Source organism: Micromys minutus, assembly GCF_963924665.1.
Source record: "Micromys minutus genome assembly, chromosome: 5".
NCBI classification, from domain to species: domain Eukaryota; kingdom Metazoa; phylum Chordata; class Mammalia; order Rodentia; family Muridae; genus Micromys; species Micromys minutus.
This window is the reverse complement of record NC_137974.1, coordinates 58543061-58562117: the sequence shown is the minus strand read 5'-3', so window position 1 is coordinate 58562117 and position 19057 is coordinate 58543061. Positions and strand designations below refer to the sequence as shown.

Sequence of the window (19057 nt, the reverse complement as noted above, 5' to 3'; positions counted from 1 at the left end):
CATAGCTGGTGAGGGTGGAGTGACTCAAGGCACTTTCCTGCCTTGAATGATTGTCTTATGTGTCTCCCACGAGCCTTTTGAACTCAGCTGTCTTGTACCTGAGGTCTGGTCCAGAGCCAATTCGACTCAGCTCTGAGACAAAGGCAGAGGGATGCCTCTAGCCTTCTGCTCAGCATCTGAATGTCTCTGTAGCAGTCTCTGGCCATTTTCCACTCATTCATCCACCTATGCTTTCTTTCCATTCACTCATCCAAACACACACACACACACACACACACACACACACACACACACAGCACTCATTCATTCAAGCTACTGCACTTCTGAGAAAGTTTTTCTCGATCCATTTAAACATCTTTCTAGGTGCTGACGAAACTGAGAGGAATGCTTTGTTGATTAAACACAAAGCCCTGGGTTCAAACACTTCCAATCCCAGGACCACAGAAACAGGACATTATAGAGCTTGCCTGGAATCCCATCACTAAGGAGTTAGAGGCAGGTTCAGAAGTTCAAAGTCATTCTCAGCTATATAATGAGTTCTAAGCCAGTCTTGTCTACACAAGACTGTCTCAAAAACAAAACAAATCAAAACAAACAAGCAAACAACCTCCCCCCCCCAAAACCAACACACCCTAAACAAGAATAATTTTAAAAATGGAGCCACCCATTCCATTCTTTAATCATTTGATCTTTAATTGTTTGTTTTGAGACAGGGCTCCTCTATGTAGCCCGGATTGGCCTGGAGCTCACTAAGCCAAGCTGGGCTCAAACTCATTGTGATCTGCCTGCCCAGTTAGCCTGCTTCTCTCAGACAGAAGGATCTGGGATTAAAGGCATGCACCACCATCTGGCCTCTCCTTTAGTTCTTAAAATTATTTTAAATTTATTTTTAATATTCATGAGTATGAGTGCTTTGTTAGGATGTATACCTGTGTACCACATGCATGCCTGGTGCTCGTGGAAATCAGAAAAAGATGCTGGAACCCCTGGAACTGGAGTTATGGACAGAAATGAGATGCTGTGAGGGTGCTGGGAATCGAACCTGGTCCTTTCCAACTCTTAACCACTCTTAACCGCTGACGTATCTTTCCAGTCCCTTGACCTTTTATTCAGAAATAGTTTATGCCTGTGGATGCTTTGCCTGCCTGCAGATCTGTTTGTGCATGAGTAACTAGTGCACACAGAGGCCAGGAGAGGGTGTCAGATCCCTCTAAACTGGAGTTACAGACAGTTGGGAAGCACCACGTGGTTGCTGGGAATTGCTCCTGGGTCCTCTGGAGGAGTAGCCAGGGCTTTTAGCCACTAAGGCATTTCTCCAGACTCTATTATTTAATCTTGGAAGTTTCTTAAGTCTGCCTTTCCAAGTTCACCTTCTGTTGGGATCCTTCTGCCTGGGAGAAGCAGGCTAACTGGGCAGTCCTAGAGAGATCACACACGCCTAGATCTCACCCTCTCCTTTTTTATTTTTTTTTCCTGTATAGATGGTTACTGAGCTTCTCTTGTGTCCCAGGGTCCATTCAGAAACAAATCTGGGCGAGCACACAGCTTCTTCCCTTTACAGAACTACAGCAAGAGAGCGAGGTCCCACAGGTCAAAGGATCATATAGTTAACTATAGCTTTATCTGGGAAAGGATTTCAAGAGCAGAACAAGATAACAAGCAGACATAAAAATAGAAAGAATCCACACGACAGTCATCTCTCCCAGGGCTAACCACCCCGGAGGCAGCAGCTCATAGTATCGGGATTTCTGGAGTCTTCTCTTTGTCACGGAAAGGAAGATCTGTATCTGGATCTACTATAAGGGTGTAATCTGCTTGGAGCCTGAGGAAACACCAGGTATCTGGCTAGACATTTGTCCTCTTAGCTCAGTGTGTTTCTATTTCCTGGGACATTCCCTCTGGGAATATTTACACGTTCCCGTTTTGACTTTGAATCCTTGAGGTGACTTTGTAAATGCTCTTCTGCCTCAGTCCCCGGAGGCTTCTCTGGGCCTGAAACTGCTCCTTGCTTCAAAATATGAAACTTCATTCCTTCTTGTGGTGTGACCAGTAAGGTGTGGCCCTCTGGTCTGTCTATCCTACTATCCTAGATAAGGTATCCACAGGTAAAGTCCCAGGGGAAAATGGAACCCTGGGAGGAGGGCTCTAGAAAAAGCTACCTACCCTGTGCCTCATCATGCAGTTCTATCACCTCTGACCTTGACCTTGCAGCCACTCATTATGGAGGCTAAGTGAGAGGAGTTGGCTCCATGTGTGTTTGTGTTTCTGTGTAGTGTATGTACGGAAGCCTGTGTGAGCTGCCTGACTAGGCTTCTCTGTTGGCTGGTGACTATCTTCTCGCTCTTAGTAACCCACTGTTCAGGGGCGGCCAGTTTGTTACCAGAGCCTTTCTTGGTCAAGACTTCATCCCCCTGCTCAGTCCCAGAGCCACACTGGTTGGTCTCATCTGTTCCCTGCCTACTTACATCTTCTGAAGTCATCACCACACTCCATTAGGGACCTGTCTGGACCATGGAGCAGGACCACTTCTCAATCCTGCCTCTGTCTGCCAGTCTCTGGCTGGACCAGGGTGACTCCATCTATCTTGACCTGTGACCCTCCTCTGCATGCTATTGAAAGGCACAGAGAAAACCCTCAACAACTCTCATCCGCTGGGCATCACCTTTCTTTTCTGTCAAATGGAAAGAAGGCACTATTTGGCATCTGGGAAAACTAGAGAGGTCCCTGTGACTCTCAGGTTGGCGCTAGACAGAGAACAGAAGTTCTGGAAATGCTTTCGCTTCCCTCTTAAGTTTTATGGGCACATGTTATTTTCTTTTTAAAATTACTACATGCTTTGACCCCGATGCACGACTAGCTTTTTGCTGCCCAGGTTTCCACTTCTATGTCATCTCCTTCCTGGGACGGTGTCTTGACACCCCCTCCCCCCATCTAAAGCAGCATCCCCTTGCTTCCATACCTCTCATTTTCAGTGATCTGAACTCCAGTCTACATTTCACTTAGAGATAACCTGTCTTTTCTGCCCTGAAATGTGTGTGAGTCCCATGATGGCAGGGCCTCAGCTGACTTTCTCATTACAGTGGTCTAATGGTTAGAGCTGGGTCTGTGCACAAGTATGCGCACTCTCCTCTCTCTCTCTCTCTCTCTCTCTCTCTCTCTGTATGTGTGTGTGTGTATCTGAGTGTGTGTGTGTGTGTATGGGGTGTGTGAGAGCTTGTCTCTCTGTGTGTTCACATTTGTGTGTGTCTGTGTGTCTGAGATAGGAGAGGGAAAGTGAATTATCTCTTCCTCCACTACTCTACACGATAGTGGGGCAAGGACTGGAGTCATCCTTAACTCCTTTGTCACGCTCCCTGAGGGACTTTAGGAACAATGGTCTCTCAGGTTGCTCAGAAACAAAGGGAGGGCCCTCCTACCTTCTTTGCCTGGTGACACCTTGCATCTGAGGCAGAACACAGGCCTTGCTCAGTACCTGGACCACAGTTGGCAAGTAGGCTGTCAAGGCCGAAGACCTACCCTGATGCCCTAGCTAGGAGACTGCAGGCCCAGACTGGCTTCCTATGGGCAACATCTTTCTTTCATGAGGCACACCTTCTCCTCTCTCCAGGCTTTCTTTCCTGTCACCAGGTCCTGTGGACCCCTTGTCAGTTGAAATCCTTGTGGGCACCACATTCTTATGCCTCTAGATCAGTTGGGTGAACTTCTCAGTGCAGCTTGCTGCCTCCAGTCCTTGCCGTCTCTCTCCATCTCTCCCATGATGCCCTTGTTCTGGGTACGCAAGAGGGATCCTAAAGAAGAGCTATATCCTTCTCACCTGCAGAGATGGGCTCATTCACCCCAGATCTCAACCCCAAGACAAGCTTCAGTGACTTTGGTATGTGGGAAGGGAGTGTACAAGCCTGCAGCTTTGGATCCAATGTTGAAAGGACATCCTCACCAGGTCAAGCTCCCCTAGGCCTGGGCAGTACACAATCATTGCCTGCTCCTTACATCTGTCAGCACCCTGTCCTGGGCTCCAGATTGCTTGGGTAGAAAAGGATTTCAGGCTCAAAGCTTTGCACAGTGAGCTCCCAATTACCTGGTGCTGATCTGAATATGTGCACAGGAGTGTACAGGTGCATTATGGACCAAATGTGGGGCTTACGGGCCTATTGTTGTTGTTGTTATTAATTATTATATTTAAATTTTTATGTATGTGTGTACACATATGAGTATGTATGTGTGAACAATGTTTGTGCAAATGCCCAAGGAAGCCAGAGAGCTTCAAATCCCCTGAAACTGAAATTACAGGCAGTTAGGAGTTTCCCGATATGGATGCTAAGAAGAACGTGGGGCCTCCAAAAGAGCTGCCATCACTTTTAACCACATGATCATCATCATCAAAGACAGAGCCTCAATTTGTAGCCCAGAATGTCCCCATACTCCCTTACAACTTAAGTTGTCATTGAATCCTAGCCTCAGCCTCCTGACTGCTGGGGTGATAAGGGTGTACCAGGCCCAGCTGGACTGTCTCCCATTTCTGCTTCCACCATCCTCAGAGAGGAGAGATGCCAAATGAGTTACTCATTAAGAGGAGACTTATTTTAAAAAGAAAAGTTTGAAAACCATACATTCTAAAAAAAAAAATCATTTTAAATGCAGGGAAACAGAGTCCCAGAGGAGCAAATGGCTTCACAAGGTCATAGAGACGTCAGTAGCAGAGAACCACACCAGGCTGCCTGACTCACAGACTGATGGTTTTGCCAAAACCAGGCAGAAATGTTCCTTTTAGGAGGCAGCAGGTGGGCAGAGTTCCAGGAAGGCGCTGTCACAGACCTGGGCTAAGGTCCTGCCTGCCCACTCCCTAGGGCCCCTAAGATGTCCCCTTGAGGACCATTGTACTGGAGAGGACACTCAGTTCTGAACTGAAGGCTTGAGGTTTTGGATGGCAAAGGGCAGAGTAAGGGAGGGTGAGGGGGACAAGGAAGAGAGAACTATCTGGGAGGGGTTCCTCATGTCCACTGAGAATAATCACCATCCAAGCTGGCCCCTGGTTTCTGTCTCCCTCCTATTAGGAGAGGAAGTAGAAAGAGCCTGTGTCTAGGCACAGAAGGTGGCTTTAAGGTGACAAGTGTTGGCTAGGAAGGTGGGTGGGTCTTGTGGATGTTTTGGTGATTCTTATCATTAGATATGGCAAAGTAAGGATCCCTGTGGGGTCCCTGTGCCTCCCGTGATGCCCAGCTGGGCACCCAGGAAACACTGTTGGGCTGTGGGATTGATAGTATCTCCCACCCATCACAAGAACTGGCTTTCTCCCTCCCCTACCCCTGTCCTTTAGAGACGAGCACTGAGTTATTCTTAGACCGTTTCATTCATCAAAGTATGACAAATGGTGTCCTGGGAGGGGTGTCTGTGTAGCACAGGCAGCCGGAGGGTGAAGTGCAAAGGTCCCATCTCTGAGGAGAGCTCCGTTTCGAGGGAGATACAATCTGTCCTCAGGAAATCCCTCATGTGTCCTCAGGGAGTATAAGTCTGAAGGGACATAACCTGCCTCAGGGAATACATGTCTGAAGGAAACACAGGCCGTCCTCAGGAAACTCGAGTTTGTGTAAGATACTGCCTTGCCCTCGCCTAAGCCTCTGTCTCAGGAGATACAGCCTTTCTTTAGGGACCCCTAGTCTAAATGGGGAGACTGAGTACCTCTTTTTAGGAAGCCTCGCTGTGGGTGGAGAGACACAGCCCAAGCCCTGGGAGGCCTCTCTTCCTAGGCTTTTCTGAAAGTGCCCCCTGAGAGAGACGGTGAAGGTCCTGCCCTCAGGAGCTGGTCTCATGGTAAGAAAGCAGCTGCCAGCTCTGCTGAAGAATGGCAGCCCAGGACAGACTGCACTCGGGTTAGAAAAAAAAGAGTTGTTAGTGTGACACCCAGTCATCACTGTCACTAGAAATGAAGTGCCTAGAGGTGACAAAGGAGAGTGGATCCCAGAGGTAGGAACACTGGGGTGTCTGTGGCTCTGTGGCTCACACAGTACACTATGCTACTCACTGGCACCCTTGAGACCACAGGCAACAGCTGGTCAGCAGAGAGACTCTAGACCTGAGAGGTGGGTAGGACATTTCTTTACAGGAAGAGCCAGTGGTGATTGACCTACAGCCACCAGGAAGTGCTGAAGCTCTCCAGGAAGGCTTTCCCCAGTCTTTTGTGCTCTGGGAGAAAAATAGGGACGCTGTAGTTTCTCCCATTGCCTTCTACGGACACAACTTCCCCTAGGCTTCCTTGTTTCTGTCAACGAAACAGGGTCTTGTTCACAAAAGTGAATCTGGGTTGGGCTTCCCAAGTCTCCCACCTGTATGGGGGACTATGACTATCTCGGGTCAGAGGACAGTCCTATAGGGTATGGAACAACTCCTAGAGATGGTGGCTGGTGGAGCCTTTGCTGGTGCTGAGGCTGGAGACTTGGGAAGGGTCAGGAGGGCAGAGTGAGGGTTCTAGGTCCTGGAAGGAGGTGGGGCTAATTACAATGACAGCTCCCCTTGGTCCTGTACTCTTGAGGCCACGGATGGCAGCGGCGGTGGGTAATTAGAACGCATTAGCTATGGCCCTGCGTCCTGTAATTCCTCCCTTTGCATGCGCTCCGGTGTGATGTACGAGGTGAGGCGATGCCTGCTCCGCGGTGAGTCACCCTTGGAATCGAGGCAAGGACGCATGGGGGGGCAGAGGCCACAGAGAAGGGACTCCCGCGGCAGGAGGCCAAGAGTCACCTGCCGCAGGGCTCCCGGCCTGACCTTCCTTTAGGGAGCCCTGCAGAGGGGGAGCAGTCCCACCTGCAGGGGGCGCTCCGAGACGGGTATCTCCCCCGCCCATCCACCCCTCCCAATCTCCCCCTAGTTCCCGGGGCGTCAGGCTACCCCAAGGCAGGTGCACTGGAGATGAGCCGGGCAAGTGCATCGCAGTTTCTCCCAGGCTGGGATGCCAGGTGTCAAGTCACACCACCCAAAGAAGGGGCTGCGAGTTCTGGCCCAGCTAGGAATCAATTCGGGGAGAGCAGGGGAGGAGCCAGCGGGGGTCTACCTCAGGGAGGGGAGTTTATTTATTAGCCAGATTAGCCCGCATTAATGGGGGCGCGGTGGTGGCCGGCGGCAGCGAGGACATAGCTGGCATAGCTGGCATAGCGGCCGGGCCTCCCGCGGTGCGCGCTCTAGAGGCTTCAAAGGGGCTTAAAGAGGCCCCCGGTGGCACTGCCCTGGCCCCTCCGGGGAGGGCGTGGGCGGCGGGGGAGAAGGCCAGCATTGTGCGGGAGGATTAGGGATCTGGCCTGGAAGGAATTTTAAACTGCTACAGCTGAGCCCTAGGAACCACGTTTCCCCCCTGTACCCCCCCAGCACACAAACAAATACATACGCACACGCACGCACACGCGCGCGCGCGCGCACACACCAGTCATGAGGAGCTGTCTTGTCTCTGTCTATCTCAAACTGGACACTTGCTGGTTATTTGTCAAATAACACAGGATATCCAGTTACACAGAAGTGTAAGTATATCTCAAATGCTGTATGGGATATACTTATGCTAGAATATTTGTTGCCTTCTCTTCAGTTTAACTGGATATCTTCCACCCGCCTCCCGCAGGCAGTCCAGATACTTTTCCTGTGCCCGAAAACATGCTTTTGGTATTCAGTATGTTCATAGCTCCCTGAGGGCAGGAGTCTCTCCCCCTTAGACTGGGAAGCAAGGTTTGGCCCATCAGAGCAGAACTGGGAGTAGTATCTTTTCCACCAGACTAGGAACTTCCTGAGGTCAGGGGTTGATTTTTACCAGGTGTTTTAGAGAGTTCCAGGGTTAGCATCTGTTTCTGCCATACCCAATTGTTCCTGGCACAGGCTCTGTCGCTTTCTGGAGCTTAATCTTTCTCTCCCAGAGCAGAGCTGGTACCCCTGCCTGTACTAGTTAGTGTTCCTGACCACGGGGGAGGGGGGCAGGGGGTTGCGGCTTCCAGATGAATGGATCCTCCTTCTAAGGATCCAGCATGGAGGTGCTCTGCAATGTTGCGCCTGGGAGTTTGGAGGAGGGTATCCACGTCCTCTAAGCCTTTTAATCTGGGGGCATTTGGAGGCCGTGTCTACCTGCTCCTAATTAGTTTGTGGACAGAGTGGGCTATGGGGGAGCTCTAAGATCTGGGTACCCAAGATTCATGCCAGTAGAGTGGTCATGGCCTTGGTGCCGTAGTCCCGCTGGCCTCCTCTCTGCCCATGAACACCTCAACAGATTCCCAGCCTTCTGTCAGCCTCAGCAGTCTCTGAGGCCTTTGCTCCTGTCTATGATCTCTTTGCCTGTAGGATGCTCTGCACCAGGGGCAGCAGAAATCTTCATCAACCTGGACCACTCAAGGAGCCAAACAGGAAGCCAAGGCTGCAGGGATGAGTTGGGGAGTTGTGTGAGCAAGTCAGGGGAGCAAAGATAGGAACTGTGGCTTATCCCTTGCCCCTGTACCCCTCCTAAGGCTCCTCATGCCTCAGGGCATCTGAACTCTTTTCCTGGAAGCCAAGGGAAGGCCCTGGAAAGCCCTTTCCCACGGCCACAGCCTCAGCATCCCCCGCCACCTCCCTTCTTGTTAACTACAGCCACCCCAGGCTCGCCCTCTGCAGGGTGCACCCACCCTATTGCTGAAGGGCCCCTCCTTAGGCTGGATGCTTGCTGCCACCCGCCTGTGGTATCATCACCCCACTCCTCAGGCCGCCCAGTCATCAGGTCAGCAATTTAGCTACTTCCTCCCAGCCACATGAGGCCACCAAACGTCACAGCCCCTCCTCCAGTCTCTGCTGCCAGCAACAGGAGTGCTGGGGGTGCCCCCTACCCTTTGTAGTCAGTGCCAAGTCCTGGCTCCACACCCCCTCCCACAACCTACTGAGTGTTGCAGTAATGAGCTCCCATCTAGGAAGCTGGAAGCCGCCAGGCTGCCTCCTCCTATCACCTCATTCTGTGGCCTGGGTGGGGTAAAGCTGTCTCAAGGGTGCTGGCAGCCCAGCTTGGGCAGGGCTGGAGACTTAGGTGTCTCTGACCCTAGTTGTAAGTGGTTCATCCTGGAAACTGATAATGGCAATAGTCTAGGAAAAGAGACTGAAAAGGGAGACACTTTCAGATGCACCCCCCGACTCCCCCCACATGCTCCCCAGGAAGTCCCTGAAGGCTCCCACACCCATACCTAGGCATGCACACAAGTACAAGCTGTTCTCTGCAGCAGGGGATTCATGTTCTCAGGCAGTAAGCCCATTACCACAGCAGTGACAGGATCAGGACCTGTAGAGGAACCAGGGCTGTGGGAGGAAGAGGTAGACCACTGATGCTCCTGTTTGAGGTAGGGGTGGGGGTGGAAGATATGATCACCAGAGAGAATTAAAATGAATCCAATGACTGTGTGGGATCTTAGATTATTTGTCTCAGGAACCTGGGGTGGTAACGGAAAAAAAAACTTGGTTGTAGAGCTGTGGTCTTGGTTCAGGGCGGGCCCCAAATTGATGTAACTACGGGGGACCCCCTTTGTATTCCCTTACTCAAGTTTGTGAAGGTGAGCTTGCCTCAAGAGGAGGTGAGGCTGCCTGCCCTAGCCCTCCTTTGATTCCTGGCATCCAACCCTGTCTAGATGCAGGGCACAGGTGAGGGATGTGGGGGCGTGGCCAGATGCTGCCCTGATTGGCTTGGGGGTGGGGCCCAGGAAGGGTTGGCTACCTGCCCCACCCCTGAGTGGTTCTATAACAAGTAGCCAAGAGCAGGCTTCTCAGCCTGGGAGGGGATGAGTCACCTAGCACCTCCCTGACCAGGTAAATGAGGCACCAAGGATGGGCACATGGGTGGAGGGGCTTTCTAGGAACATTCCTGGAAGGGAAAATGGGAATAGCCACTGCTGTGGGAACCACCTGCCTACCTGCCTGCCTGCACCTGCACCTTGGCTCAATACATTCTCCTCCTTGCTCTGCACAGCCAACCTCTACCAGCTAGCCTCTGGGTTCACAAGGCCTTGCCTCCTTAGCCTAAACCCATCTCCGCCTGCTGCCACGACCTAGCCTGCCCAGCAGGCTCTCCTAGCTGTGGTTCCAGGAGCACACATATGCGTGCCCTCCTGACACACCAGACACAGTCTCTCTCTCTCACTCACTCACACACACACACACACACACACAGTGTCACTACCACTTGCAGTCACCTCCCTAGGCCTGTATACATCATACACACTCACTCAGACACATACATACCATACACACCCACATACTATCCACGCCCATTCAGACACTTAAAAACAAACCTACAGCTATAATACTAGTGTGTGTTTATTAGGACCCGTATCCCCAGTGCCTGGAAATGGAACTTTATATGGAAACTGGTTCTTCGGAAATTGCAATCAAATTAAAATGACATCTTACTGGACACTTAGACTTAGACTTACTAGAAACTGGTGTACTTAGAAGGAGAAGAGAGACTCAGATTCAGAGATGCAGAAATGCTGAGCCGCACACAGAGAGAAGTCATGTGACCAGGCAGACATGGGAGTGATGTGATTACAAGCCAGGCTCTGCCAGCAACCCACTAGGAGCTAGGAGAAGGCATGGAGGAGGCTTTCCCGTAGCCTTTGGGTATTGGGGGACATAAACTCAGTGTATGCCTTGATGTTGGACTTCTAACCTCCTTGACTATAGAACCCCTTCCTGTTATTTGAAGCCATTGAGACTGATGCTCTGTATGGTACCCTAGATGATGTTGGTGGAATTCTTTTGGGGGACTACTTTCTCTATCCCCCCTTTTCTTTAAACTGATCAAGGGCTCTAAAGATTCTCAAGACTCAGAATAGGTCAATAATTGTGTTAGTTTTAGTATTGCTTTGACCAAATACCTAAAGAAACCAGCTGAAGGGCGGTAAAACTTATTTCAGTTCATGGTTTCTGGAGTTCCTGTTCATTACGGGGGTGGGGGTGCATGAGAGAAACAGAACAGAATCGTGATGGCCTTGAACAGAGAAGGAAAATGCTCACACTGGTCAACTTTTTCCTTCCCTCCCTTTAAACCACACCCCAGCCTTTAGGCTGTGGGATTGTGCCACCCACATTACAGCACCTCCTTCAGCCTTTAGACAAACCTTTCTGGAAATGCTCTCACAGATGCACCCAGAAGTGGATTTTAATAATCTCCTTGGTCTGTTTTAATCCAATAAAGTTGACGACTGAGATCAACCAGCCCAGTGATTTTAATCTTCGTCTTTCCTAGAGTTCTTAACCAGGGCCACTCCCGTAAAAGGATGGGCTGACATGAATAGATACAGAAATTGTGCAAATCAACCCAAGGGAACAGTATCCAGCCATGAAAAGGGAAGGGGGGAGACTCAGGAAGAGCTGACACAGGGACACATGCCCTATGGCTCTTTTCATTTGAGTTCAAAGACACATAGAGGCTTGGTGAAACCTCTTGAAAGGCTGGAAATACCCTGTTTGGTCTTGGTGGGGAAGCTGGCATACCCATATGTAAAAATTAAGTGGGTTGTGCAATTTGATACTCAGGAAATGGCTAACCAGAAGCTATTGAAGGATGTTTTTTGGTGACATTCACTAGAGATACTCAGTCTCATGGTATTATTTAGTGAGTATAGGAGGAAACTCCACTCTTGAGTGGAGAGTTGGCTCACACACACACACACACACACACACACACACACACGTGTATACACAACCCTCAAGATGGTTCACTGGACAAAAGTCTTTTCTGCCCAAGCTGGCTGTCCTGAAGTCTAACCGTGGAGCAGAGAACAGATTCCTGAAGACTGTCCTCTGACTACCATATGCACACTGTAGCATGTGTGCCCAACACTCATACATACATCATGCGCAAATAATATATTTTTTAGAAATGTTACTTCTACCCAAAAGTACACGTTGAAAAAGAAAAAGCCAACCACATCAGTTCTGTTCTCAAAAGATAAAGAAAACAGGAAAAAAACAAACCCCAACTGGCAAAGATATCTACCGAGCTGCATGTGAGCTGGGAGAGCTCTTGCCTAGCCAGTCTGAAGCCCTGCATTTGATCCCCGGCAATGCATAAATTGGCTTTGTGTCAGTGCCACCTGTAATCCTGAAGCTTGGGGGACGGAGGCAGGCAGATCACTGTGAATTCAAGGTCATCCTCGGCTATAGAGTTTGAGCTAGTTCAGGTTACATAAAACCCCTTTCTCAAAAACAAATAACCCCAAACCTTCGGTTTGGATTTTGTGATATGACAGATAGCCAGTAGCTTCGAGGGGGGCAGGCTTCATCACAATCAAACTGAACCCCTGAGGAGCTGAGTGAAACCTGCAAGGCCAAAAAAGATTCTCCACAGAAGGGAGCTGACATATAGTCCACTCAGACTGGGGATCCCTGAGGACAAAGTGGCCTCTTCCAGTCATGTAGGTTTAGGGATTTCTCTGAAGAGGAGCTGGCTTTGAACCTGCCTTTTGTGGTGTCTCCATTAATTTCCTGCAGTAGCTGAGAGGGAGCTGCTGCCGGGCTGCCCCAGTTCCATTCCACCCTGGGCTGAACACAGGGCCCTCCATAGGGGTCTATCACAGTCTAGGATTATGGTTCGAGGGGCAGTGGTGAGGAGACAGAGGACGGAAGTCTGGATAGAAGATCAATGTCTCTCTATTGGCAACTCTGGGGTCTAGAGGAGTCATCCTAATTTCTGACTGGGTCCTGGCAAACCCACATCGCTTGGGAGCTCTTTGAACCCTGCTCTTTTCCAGGGCAACAGGTGGGACAGGGGCTCCATTTGAGGACATGGAGAGGGGCAGAGTGTAGGGTGGCTCAGCCTCATCCAGGAGTGGGTGCGCCCTGCTTTGCTGGCTTCACTAAGCAGGAGCTGTGTCATATGACAGGGGCTGAAGTGGCAGGTGTAACGGGAGACATTTCCCTAGCCAACCCCCTGACTATATTAAGCTCTGTGTCCCCTGCTTCCAGGACTTTCCCTCCTGCCCTAGGGACTCTGCACTTGGATTAAGGAATCATCTCTTTTCCCAGCCCTACCCTCCTAACATGGGGGCATAGGCCGAATGAGGTCAGTCCAGCAGGTAGGGCAGGGGCATGGGATATTTAGGCTCTGGCAGAAGAGGTGCTAACTCGGCCTCCTTGCCCTCACAGCAGCCACCCACACATCACCCAGGCTCACAAGAGCACAGGAATAGCAAGCAACTAAAATGTGCAGTTTACACAGCCATCCTGAGGGTCCCCAGGCACCCTCAGGTGTCCCCAGGAGTCATCATCACCCTATAACCTTGCTTGGGTGCCCACATCTGCACGTTCAGCCACCACCCAAGCATCCATGCAAGCATCCATGCATGTTTGCCCACTGATGCATCTGCATGGAGGCCACCCACCTCTGTCTTCTACTTCCTCTGAGCCCCAATCTATGGCTGAATTGGAGAGCATTTGGGGGACTTCAAAAGGAATGAAGTCTGGGACTGTATGCCTTCTATCTAGAGCTTAGAGCTCAGATCCTATGGGCCCTCTAGCCTTCCACTTACTGCCTAGGGCAGGGAGGAGGTCCTGAAAACTCTGCCTTCTCCCAAGGGTGGGGACAGAGGCAGGTTTGGGGTTATTAATAACCATGCTTCTGACTGGAAAGGCCTGTGCGGAAGCTCCAGCTGTAAGCCAATCGGAGCAGAACTTTCCAGGAAAGAAAGCGCTCCTCTGGTTCCAGGATTATTTCCACTCCTGACTTCACCCCTTTGGTGTGTGGAGCCCTTGCCAGGTTCCACCAACTGGCCGACAAGGCTTGCTGTCACCTGGCAGTTGGCATCCACCTTGGCTGCCACCCAGAGAAGGTCACACTGCATGTGGGTTGCGGGGCCAGCACCAGGACTATTTCCCTCCGTCATGTGGCTCTGTGCCTCCTTCCTGCCCAAGCTGAAGCCTGCTGTGTGAGAGTGCATGTCCCGTTCTGGCCCACCTACTCAGGGCATCGAGACATTGTCCTGGCACCTCATTCTGTAAGGGCAGGCAGCTGACAGGCGCTGGAGCCAGAGAGCTGAGGCAAGTTGATCGTCCTGGCTCTGTGACCTTGAGCGAGCAGGACTTGACTTCTTTGTGGTGTAGTGTCTCATTTGGTAAAATGAATGTCCAAGTGCTCAGCCACAGGTAGCTTTCAGGGGCTAGGCGTGTACCATGCTGGCATCAACTGCAAGGGGCTGCCCAGAGCAGCTGGGACGGGGTTCACATCTGGCTTGGTCACCAGCTCCTTTCTCATCTGTGTCACTACTGTGGCTGTCTCCACAGTTACCCCCACACACCATCTCCCCCATCAGTACTATCTACCCTATCCATACGGTCAAGACAACCACAAACTGTTGGTACTCCAGGAACGCCTGTTCATGGGTGTTATGGTCAAGGTCATGTGAAATGAGGCCTGTCATGTGATTCTGCACCATTAGGAATGGTTCAAATAGCCTCACTTCCTTACAGCCCTGCTGTGAATCTCATACTGTTTTTTCATTGGTCCATGAAATATGTGACCTAGCTTTGTGTGCCCCCACCACTGGCTGGTGTGTGTGTGTGTGTGTGTGTGTTTGAGTGTGTGTGCAAGTGCACTTGCACACACACTCACACACACACATCCTACGCTCACACACTCATAGTTGAAACCGGGATTTAAAAATCAGCCTCTACTTATTTATTTAAGATTTATTGGATGTTTACTTATTTTATTTTATGTGTTTTGTTTGCATGCAAGTTTGTGCACCACTTGCATGCCTGGTGCCCATGGAGGCCAGAAGAGGGAGTTGGATCCTCTGGAACTGAAGTGATAAATGGTTGTGAGCCATCATGTGGATGCTGGGAATCAAACCAGGGTCCTCTGTAAGAGCAACAAGTGTTCATTCTTAATCACTGAGCCATGTTTCCAGTTCTATTTTACTCTTTTTTTTTTAAGACAGGATCTCACTATATAGCCCTGGCTGACCTGGAACTCACTATATAGACCAGGCTGCCCTCAAACTCATAGAGATCCACCTGTCTCAGCCACCACACTCAGCTTTCAACCTCTTCCTTGCCCACAGCACAGGGGCCCTGAGTGCTAATGTAGGCCCTGCCATTTGCAGACTTTAAACAAGTCACCTTGCCTCTTTGTTACCACGCATCCTCATCCTGGAGGCACAGCGAGGCGCTCCTGAGCTGGGGGACTACGCTTTGCTCACTCACCCCTAGGCAGCTCTGGTACCTGGTGTTATTATTGGTTCTCCCCTCTTGCCTCTTTGGCATGAGACTTTGCCCTGCCTGTGAAAATGGAAACTTATGGCCATGTTCTCATCTTCTGACATGAAAGATGGGGAGCAGACAGGTGTCTCCTAACTGCTCTGGGAAGGTGTCCTTGCGTGTTAGGTAAGAGTCAGGTCCTGGGTAAAGGGCCAAGCAGAGAAGACAGAACCATCTAGAGCTCAGCTTGAATCCTGACCTCACCGTGGGTTGAGTACCTGTGAGCAACTGACTCATCTGCTGTCTTTGAATGCTCTGCCTCAGTTTCTCTCTCTTCCTGCTAGGTGGATCTTATGCAGGCCACTGAGAGACTGTTACCACTGTCTGGTTGACCCTTAACGAAAGCACTGTGAACAGCCAGAATAGCCTTTGGGTTCCCACCCTCCCAGGCAGACCAAGACAGTCCTGGCTCAGCCTGCTCCTCAGAGACTGTGGAAGATACAGAGTTGGGGGCGGGGGGGGGGGGGAGGACGGGTGGACTGCTGAAAACCCAGAAAAGAGCCCTGGGCAAGCAAGTTACAGGAACAGCTAGCAAAGATTAGCCCAAGCCAGAACCCACTTGGGTTGACCTGAGAGGATGCACTCAAGCTGGGGCTGGGTGAGGCTGAGGTCAGAGGGGAGGATGGCCAAGGGCCTCCACCCACAAGTCCAGGGAGGATGCTCTATCCGCTCTCCTGCAAACAGCATCATCTGGAGCAGGGCTGGTGCAGCTGGAGGAGGTGGGAGGGTGTGGCCTAAGGCTCTCAGGCTTTCCCAGGCTCCTTCGGCACGCTGATGTCCCTGCAGCTGCAGCTACCCAAAGATTCCCTCCACCTCCCTCCGGCGGTGGCGCCCTGGCCATGAACTCCCAGGGAATAAACAGGGGCAGAGCTTGCGGAGTGTTGAACACTCCAAGCCCCGGACAATGTAAACTCCCCAGATATATTTATGTTGTCTGGTCCTGGCCCTGGGTCCCCCGTCCAGCCCAGAAATGTCACACAATGCAAATGTCACTTGTGTGAAAAAATCTGGGCTCTTCCACATGGTGGTGGGAGAAGCAGAGAGAGGCTCTGAGCATCGTGGAGTGACTGAAGCTGGAGGCTTAAGATGGGGGCTGCAAGCTAGAGCCTGATCCTGCCCTAAAGGAGTCCCAGACCACAAGCTAGGTCATGGCAAAGAGGACACAGAGAATGAGCCGTACTACAGAGTGCTGCTTGAACTGTGTCTCTAGACAGCTGCAGACTGGAATCTCAGAGGCTCCCTAGCCTGGACAGTGACTTGGGTCACTCTGTGGCCTTCCAGGGTCTGCCTTGGCCCTAGATTCCAGGGTCGTATGGCCCGGGGCTCTGTCTAACTGACAAATGGCTCGAGACTCCAGTCCTTTCTTTACCTTTTAATTGCCCTCTCAGCTGGGCACCTTGCCAAGACTCTTGTTCATATTATCTCATTTAAGTCTCACACTGGTCTGAGGGCCGGAACCACTGTTTCCTCATGACCCAGGGGACAGTCTGAGGAGTCAGACAGATGCCCCGAAGTGATGGAGGCGGAGCCTTCCAAGTGTCAAAACTTCTTAGCCCTAGACAGCTGTATCTAGAGAGTAATGACCAGGAACCCAGGACTCCTGCAGACTGTGCCAGAAAGCATGAGAGCCCTGCCCTGAAGGAGCCCCAGATTGAGCGAGACACAGCTCCATCTGGGAGAGCTCTGATTCTGAGTATTGTCCTCAGACAGATCTGGTTTGAGGGAGACACTGTCTCACACCAGGCAGCTCTAGTCTGAGGAAGACAGGGCCTGCCCTCAGAGACTACAAGTTTGAAGAACACAGGACCTATTCCCTGGGGACCTTGAGTCTTAGGGGGAGCCCCAGACCACATGAAATGACTGACCACACACTGGGGAGGCAGGTGGAGCCCGAGGGCTTTGCAGAACTGGAGAAGGAGGAGTTTGGCAAGTGGTACACAGTTTTCTGTGGCCCTGGAGACCAGTGCTGTGTTCCTACAAGGTCCTGATTAGGAAACAAGACTTGTCTCTGCTGCCCCCCGGGTGCCCCCCTCTCCTGGCAGGAAGGCCAACCTGGCCCTGCTCACCCTGCCTGGGAGGGGCAGGTAGAAAAGTGCCCTGTGACAAGCAGGCCACCGGGAACAGAATAGGTCTCGGGAATGACACCCAGGGAGGGCTATTTTCATCTGGGAAGTCTCCTGCTTCGGATGCCCAGCCCAAAATAACCCAGTCCCTACAGGAACTGATCCTCAAGGGCTGTCACCAGCCACCTGTAGCCACCCTAGTTCACCATGGGCAAGTCCTTTTTTGGGTTGGGGGGGGATGTAAAACTGACTTCTCTTCAGACTTCCTCAGACAGAAGCTCTGTTTAAGAAGCGCTGGAATGGGAGGGCTGTGTCTCCACTATTTGGATGGGAGGGGGTGTTTTTATTTCAAGATCTTTGCAGCTTGCTTGCCTAAAGAGATTTTGGGGGGGGGGTAGGTAAGAGGGACAGAGGGAACAGGGTAGAGTCAGGTGGCTTTTCAACCATCCATGTTGTGATTCGTGCTATGGCTGAGAAACCAGATATTCTCCACATGGCTGGTGGGTTCATTGGAGCCTGGCTGTACCTGACAGTGCCAGGCTGCCCTGCTGCTGGCCACATGGCCCCTGATGGGAGGGTTCACATGTCCCAGCACCAGCCAGCCACCTGCTGCTTCCTACCTCCCAAAATAGGGAAGGCTGGCCTTCTCCCCTTACTACCCATGTCTCATCGCCGGGCGCTCCCTTCCTACCCTGCTCAGCTATGGGAGGCATTGAGGGACTGACCTTCAAGCCTCCCTTTCCTCAAAGCCGGCATCTTGATGTAGCTTATGGAAATTGTTCAGATTCTGGGCTGGCTAAAGAATAGGGGGTTTCTTGTAGCAATTAGTATCCTGTATAAAAAAGCACCCCTCATTCTCCTCTCTTTGACACCCAACAGAATCCAACATTAAGTAAGGGATTGGGCTGTTGACCCAAGCAGTGAGCAGTGTGTGTGTGTGTGTGTGTGTGTGTGTGTGTGTGTGAACACACACACATTTGGAGTTTGTGTGTATGTTGTATAGGTGTATGTATATGCTCATGTGTGCACACATGTGTTTGTGGTTGTGCATGTGTGTATATATGTGTGTATTGGGAGTTTGTGTATGTGTGTGGAGGCCAGAGTCAGACATTGGGTTTCTCATTCAATGGCCTATTATTATGGAGTTCAGTGATTCAGAGACTCTGGCTATCAAACAGGCCTCATGGATCCCCCGTCTCTGCCTCTCCAGTGCTGGGATTATAGACATTTATTACTGTCTCCAGCTTTTCATCTGAGCTCTAGGGATCCAACTCAAGACCTGATGCTTACATAGCAAGCACCTGGCTGACAGAGTCATCCACCCAGCCGGATTCCAAACAGCATTAACCCCTCTTTACTGACGGTAGAAGAGGCTAAAGTGAGCAGGCTGAGAAGGAACCGGCCTACCATACATCTAGCTCCTCACACGACTCCTTTAACACACAGCAGCCATTGCTGAGTGCTTGCTACCTGTGAGAAACGCTGCCAGCCCCCACCATACATTTCTGTGTTTCAGTCTTAGTGAACCCCACTGAACAAATCCTTGCTGAACACCACACAGCGGGGATACCGAGGAGATGGTGGATCCAAGCCCAGGTCGGAACAATGCCTTTCTTTTTCTTAAAATATTTTTTTTCTTACTATGAGAAAAGCCCAACTTTCAAACAGACAAGAGTAGTGTAGTGAGCCTGCAGGTATTCACTACTGAGAATAGTGAACATTTTGCTTGCTATGGGGGTCTCTGAGCACAC

The 19057-nt window shown here is 51.0% G+C and overlaps 1 pseudogene across 1 annotated transcript in view; it reads right to left on the bottom strand.

The window, feature by feature from the left end:
- LOC308421156 (eukaryotic translation initiation factor 1-like) overlaps window positions 1-13925 on the bottom strand; it is a 31057-nt pseudogene extending 17132 nt beyond the window's left edge. Inside the window, exon 1 of the transcript in view lies at window positions 13779-13925. The product of the transcript in view is annotated as a eukaryotic translation initiation factor 1-like (transcript). The remainder of the gene's footprint in view (window positions 1-13778) is intronic.
- Window positions 13926-19057: the final 5132 nt, after the last annotated feature.